Genomic DNA, 6,855 nt, shown 5'->3' with positions numbered 1-6,855 from the left:
TTCACACACTGGTGATGGCAAGCTACATCGTAGCCACAGCCACCCTGGGGCGCACTGACAGAGGCGAGGCTGCCGAACACTGGTGCCACCGGGCCCTCTGACCACCACCAGTAGGTAACGGGTGAAGTGTCTTGCCCAAGGACACAACGACCGAGACTGTCCAAGCCGGGCTCGAACCGGCAACCTTCCGATTACAAGGCGAACGTCCAACTCTTGAGCCACGATCGCCCGGCGTGTCACAAACAGAGCCAATGAGCTCTCCTCTTTGTAGCCTCCTTCAGGCGGCCATCAATGATTGGATGGATGCTTTCAGCTCTGCTCTCAGTGCTAACATTATTTCTGGATGTGTGTTTAAAGTCAGCTGTCTCTGTCATCGGTGAGCTGTAGGCTGTAGCGACATTTACCGAACAACTCCAAGTTCCTTAACGCATCAATGTTAGCATCACCGGTCTTTGAACTCCACACCACCGAGTCCTCCTAAACACAGCTCGAAGCTATGTTTAGTGTCCTGCTGTGACGCGCTGATGTTCATATTTCACCAGTTTGAAGAGAACATCGAGTCACTGAGACTGCACCACCTGCTGTCTGAGGTCCAGGAGAAGAGCAGCAGCTGGAGCAGCTGACAGGTGGAGCTGGTGGATCTTGTTGTTCCTGTGTGAAAAAACTGTAAGTGTGCTTTGTTTCCTCCTTTAACAGTTTGACTGTTCCTGTGATGTTTGGACCTAAATGTTCAGCTCTTATTTCAGGACAAACTTTGATCACTTGTGTGTTTGAAGACAAAACCACATGATTATAGATTATTGATCAGCTGGAATCAAACTCACTGACTGATTTTTTCTTCACAAACAAACTGTGTGTGTTTGTTTGTGTCCTGTTTAGTTTGTCCTCTTCTCCTTTAGTGCTGACAGTCCCTGTAAAACATGCAGTCTATTTATAGCTGAACATGATATCTTAGACCTGATCAGGGGAAACTCTGGGGGCTCAGCCCTGGAACCACAGCAGCTGTTTAAAGTTACTGAGTGTGTTTGACAGTAAAGTGAATGTAAATGTGAGACACTGTGTGCTCACAGCTAAAGGCTGCAGTCAGCTGTGTTAGAGCCTCTTTCACACAATGATCCTTTAATAAACACTCAGAGCTCCATGTTGATGAAGCTGTCATGTGAGAGTTTCTGTGCTGACATGTTGACAGTGTGACTTCAGCGCTTCTATTGAGCCATAATGGCTCCATTAAACTGTCAGACGCTCTCCTCTTCTTCACTGCTGCACTCTTCATCTCCTCTGGTCTCTCCTCCTCCTCCTCCCACTCCTGTCCTTGTTAGATAAACAAACCAATCAAACTGTGTCCAGATTATTTATCAATTTATTTTAAACATCAGCTCAAACTTAATCAAACACTTCATTACTGCAGTCATCATCAGTCAGTCAGCTCTGCTGCTCATTCATGTTGGATTCTGTTTCCATTCAGTGACGTTTTTCACTCTGATGCTCTTTGAATGCTCAGACCTGCAGATTGTTTAATAGGACAACAAACTGTAACCAGTGAAATGTATGGAGAGAAATTTGCCTCCAAAATGCTACGAATGGGTTCAACATGATCCATCAGTGCAAACTAATATTTATAATGTGTGCATTGGTTTGTGTGTGACCTCTGAGGACTCACAAATGCCGCTTTCAATCCAACACGAACACAAATCAGTCTGATTACATGTTTGACAAAAACCTGAACAATGACTGATCAGCTCAGTTTATCATGCTTCACTAACCTGATCATTGTGTCTTTAAAAACCTTCCTGTGGGTCAAAGGTCTAAACTTCACTAACATCTCTCTGCATCGTTTGCAGGCAGAGGAGACGTGCTGGCAAAGTTTAAACTTCATCAACATTTACACTTTGTTTTCTTAAAAAACAAAGCAATGGTACCAACGATGAAGAACTCAGTCTGGACTGATTGTTTGCTTCATCTGTGACGTCAGGCTTTAGCTCTTTAACATGTTAAATACATTTTCCTGTAAAACAGTAAATAAGTTGAATAACAGCACTGATATCAGTGACAGTCCAAAGACTTTGGTGCTCGGCAAAGCTTCAAGTTTCAGGTTTTATTGTGATGAACAGATAAACAGAGCAGCCACATTTATCTAGAATGAAACTCTTTGGTCCTCAGCTTCACATGAACATATAGAGAGTGTGCAGTTATATTATGGAGAAAATAACAGAGAATAGCACTAATAATAACAATAATAATAATAATAATGATGATGAAAAAGAGGCAAAAAGTATTAAATATTTAGGGAATTTAAGACAAGTTGGTATTTACAGTTCGTGCTAAACTTGTGCAAGTGGCATTAGTTGAAGTGACAGTGTGCAGAGTCCTGTAGTTGTAGTGAGTGTGTAGTGGTGTGTGCAGAATGTCAGCAGGTCAAAAGCCTGATGGCTTGTGGGTAAAAACTGTCCCTGTGTGTGGTAGTGCAGGTCTGGATGCTCCTGAATTGCCTGCAGGACGGCAGGAGTGTGAAAAGTGTCTGGGATCAGAGAGGATCCACTGTGTCTTCCTCGTGCAGTGCTCTCTGTAGATCCTGCATGGCTGCCAGTTCAGTCCTGCTGATCTCACCACCCTCTGCAGAGCTTTGCAGTCCAGAGCGTTACAGCTGCTGTACCAGGTGGTGATGCAGCCAGTCAGAAGACTCTCAATGGTGCAGTATTTGTTAGTATTCTGGGTTCATGCTGAATCTTCTCAGGCGCCGCAGGAAGACCTGCTGTCTTGCTGCTTTTCACACCAACATGGTGAGCAGCTCAGATCCTGCTGATGTTGATGCCCAGGAATCTGAAGCATTGTTTTAAGAGCCAATGAACGCCTGTTTTTTCCAGATGAACTGGTCCTGCTGCTTCAGCACTAAAGCTAAATGCTACTAACTGCACATAATGTCCTCCTGTATATATTCACTTCATGTATATAATGTTCTGTCTCTTTGTGCACAGTCGAGCAGCGCGTCAGGATACATTTCACTGTGTGTTGTACTTGTATAACACGTGACATTTATATTTATATTTTATATTGTGATTTTTATCTGTATTATGATTTTATTGGAAAGCACTTTGGTGTACTTCGGTCTTTAAAATGTGCTATATAAATAAATTTGATTGATTGATTGAAGTAAAGACTCTTGAAAGGGGAGTATAGGTGACCGCACTGATGCCTGTTCATGATTTCACCAAAGCTAATAAACTGTTGGTTAAATGTTCTTGTTGTCACAGGTAAACAGAGGTGAGAGGAGCAGATAATAAGGATTACATATATGCTGAGTAACTAAATGCTGCTAGCAGTTAGAGTATGAACTCTCTGTAAAGCTGGGCACACGCTGTGGGAGTTTTTCAGTCGCGTTATTCAGCTCGTGCTCAAACAACCAAATCTCAGGGGTTAGAAGGTCATAGGTCACGATGCAGGTCTCACACTCTACGGTCCGATGCTCTGCTGCGACCTGCTGAGTCCATAACATGAAGCTTATAACACAGAATCTGTCTCTCTGTCTTTCACTCACACACAACCACCATCAACTTTGCTAAACTGCTAATGAGGAACATGGACTTACCAGGCAGCTGCAACTGAGCAGCGATGTCCATCCAACTCTTTTCACAGATGTTGTGTTTGTGATCATTTGTGAGGTCATATTGAAAAGGCTCGAGGAGCCAAAGGTCTGCAAGTGGTGCCTCCATCAATTGTGTCCAGATCATACGCTGCTCTGCCGTGCTGCTCTGCCGTGCTGCTCTGTGTGTTTCACTTCCATTTCTGTGTTTACTTGTGCGCAGAGGTCGCGTTAAATCGTCGCTTGGCACTGCTTGGCGCTGACCCTGACACTACATGCTGCCCTGTCACACCTGGAGAAGAGAGACACGCATGTGAGAATGCTGTTTGTACATTACAGCTCAGCATTCAACACCATCTTTCCCTCGAAGCTGGACAGGAAACTGCAGGATCTAGGACTGAGCAGCTCCCTCTGCAGCTGGATCCTTAACTTCCTGTCTGACAGACGCCAAGTGGTCAGACTGGGCAGCACCACCTCATCCCCCATCACACTGAACACTGGTGCTCCACAGGGGTGTGTACTGAGCCCTCTCCTGTACTCACTGCATGGCCCCTAACAACTCCAACATCATTGTAAAGTTTGCGGATGACACTACAGTGGTGGGTCTTATCACCAACGGTGATGAGACGGCCTACAGGGAGGAGGTTAGTGCCCTGACCCACTGGTGTCAAGACAACCATCTCACCCTCAACGTTGCAAAGACAAAGGAGTTGATAGTGGACTTCTGGAGGTGCAGAGGAGTACACACCCCCATCACCATCAACGTGATGGGGGTGTGTACTTCTTCTTTTTTTAATTTTATTTAGCAAAACTGTGATTAATAGTTAAATATTATTGTTGAGGAGCACAGACAGGACTCCGCACGCACACACACATTAAAAAAAAATCTTTTTAAAAAGTTGCCTCAAAAAAAGGGCACTTTGGGCACCCATCAGGAAAGGGGCGTGCCTGCATGAATGATTTGTGTTTCCTCTGCAGGTGAAGGTAGAAAGTGTGTGTGAGCTGAATTGAGCAGCATGGATCAGTGTGAGGACAGAGAGGAGGGAGTCCCTCCCTCTAAAAGCACTCTGTGTGGGGAACATGAGAGCCAGACCAAAGCTCAGAGGTGAGATGACCATCTCTAACTGTCCATGACTCTTCTCCATGTCACAGCTCAGCACTCACATCACTGCTCCATCATTATTCACAGGAACCCACCTGGACCTCCACCCAGCTCTTTGTCCTTACAGAGTGACGCGTCTAAAGAAGAGCCCTTTAATTTTAAATCCCAGCTTGTGTCTGCAGCAGAGAGGTGAGCTGTTAGTAACATGAACTCTTTGACTTGGTTGGTTGCTAATAGACATAGATTAGTTTAAGTTAGCTAATTAGTGACAGAAGCAATGACTTAGTGGAGAATAAAAACACTGAAGCTAAAAATCTGTCTCACTGTTGTGCTGCTCTTTGCTGCAGCAATGAGTTTATTTAAAAACTTTAACTCTCTGTCTCTGCAGCAGGAAGTGATTCTGCTTTGTTTGCTGGCTGAGCTAAAACAGGAAAATCCACCTGTTAGCTGTAATGTTTGTGACGAGGCTAAAGAGGAGAAACAGAGAGAGAGAGAGAACTTTATTAATCCCTCGAGTTGGTTCCTGCGGGAAATTCAGTTAAACAACAGCTGGAACTAATCAGGTACAACAAGACAGGGAGAACGCACAACTTAACAAAATCCTGTAGAGACACAAGACTGTCAGAATAAAACTGAAACACACACAAAGACACAGACTGACTAGATGCAGGAGACAGACAGGAGAGAGAGAGAGGGACACAGAGACAATAGTTAAACACATGAAGCTACATCAGAGATTTTGAATCTGGGGTTTTCATAAGCTGTAAGCTATAATCATAAAAATTATTTTTTTAAAAACCCAAAGGATTGAAATGTCTTACTTTACATGTAATGAGTCCATATCATATATTAGGCTGACCTTTTACGTAGAATAGCAGACAAATAAACAATAAGGCTCTTCCAATTAATGGCTAATTAATATTATGCTAAACACAGTCCAAAAGATTCAATGAGCCACATCAGTGTCTGCTGTTTACTATCACAGCCAAGTTGCTAACAAAGGTAAACAAAAGTTTTCCTACTAATGAATGTTATCCTGTTTCAGGGTACAACAAGACAGGGAGAACGCACAACTTAACAAAATCCTGTAGAGACACCTGCCATTATCCAATCACACATCTGCTGACCTTTCACTTTTTCTTGTCCATCTTCCATTGGTGTTAATTTGCACTCCAGTATGAACACCATCCCCCAACCCAAGAATCACCACAACATAACCTACACCTTAGTGTACAGATTCGGTTTGTTTTGGGGGTTTTTTTTTTTCTGGGATTTCGCACAACTCAGGAAAAATCATTACTACATAATGATCTTGGATTGACAATATTACTTTAGTGTGTCAGAGAAACAGAAACATAGAGGTGTGTTCATGACAGCGTCTGATTCCTGATGTCAGAGAAACTTTAGATTATTCAACAGAGCTGATGTGGAGCTGAGATCTGAATCAACATCAAGGTTACATGTCAAACTAGGACAGTCACAGATATCATGTGTGAACATCACGTGATCCAAAAGTGTCTGAGAGCCCATAAAAGAGCTTTAATTCATCTTGAGGTCGGAGTTTGCGGTGAGCTGACTGTATCACACTCAGAGCTGTTCCTAATGTTCTGTCAATTTCTTACTTTTTGTGTTTTGTTATTGGAAGGTCTTAAATGTCAGAGTCAGCAGGTGAGATCAGGTTTCTGTGATCCCTGATCTGGATCATGTGACCTGGTTTCTAGGTTACATGACAGGTCAGAGGTCAGCGACTGTAACTAATTTGCTTCTGTTAATGTGAACTCACTGAGTGTTTGTGGTTTACCTCTCAGACTGACTGAAGTCCAGAAGAAGATGATGATGGAGGAAGAGGAGGACAGAGCAGAGTCTGCAGGATCCAGCTGTCCGTCTGTGAGGAGTGACCGGTCCAAAGGTCAACCTCCAGAGTTCAGTGGTGAACCTGGACCAACGAGGTCAGAGAGCTGTGATGACTCCTTTACATGTTTGTGTTTCCTGGATAAATCTGACCTGAAACATCCTCAGATTGTTACAAAGATTCATTAAAAAGAAAACAATGAAAGAGAAAAGATCCAAATGTTCGACTTCGTCATTTGCTGTTTGAGGACAGTGATACTCATATCTGTGGGGAAAGTGTGACCTGAGTGGGTTCATGTTTGTCTTTAAAGAGCTGCTCTGA

At 43.5% G+C, this 6,855-nt stretch overlaps 1 long non-coding RNA gene across 1 annotated transcript; it reads left to right on the top strand.

Annotated features, from left to right (window-relative positions):
• The first annotated feature begins 4,620 nt into the window (after positions 1-4,620).
• Positions 4,621-6,541, top strand: LOC120438034. Its single transcript, XR_005611610.1, has 3 exons — positions 4,621-4,685; positions 4,770-4,871; positions 6,491-6,541. It is a non-coding gene; the product is annotated as an uncharacterized LOC120438034 (long non-coding RNA).
• The last annotated feature ends 314 nt before the right edge of the window (positions 6,542-6,855 follow it).

Source organism: Oreochromis aureus, linkage group 3, assembly GCF_013358895.1.
Source record: "Oreochromis aureus strain Israel breed Guangdong linkage group 3, ZZ_aureus, whole genome shotgun sequence".
Taxonomy (NCBI): Eukaryota; Metazoa; Chordata; class Actinopteri; order Cichliformes; family Cichlidae; genus Oreochromis; species Oreochromis aureus.
This window is presented reverse-complemented; position numbering and strand designations above follow the sequence as displayed.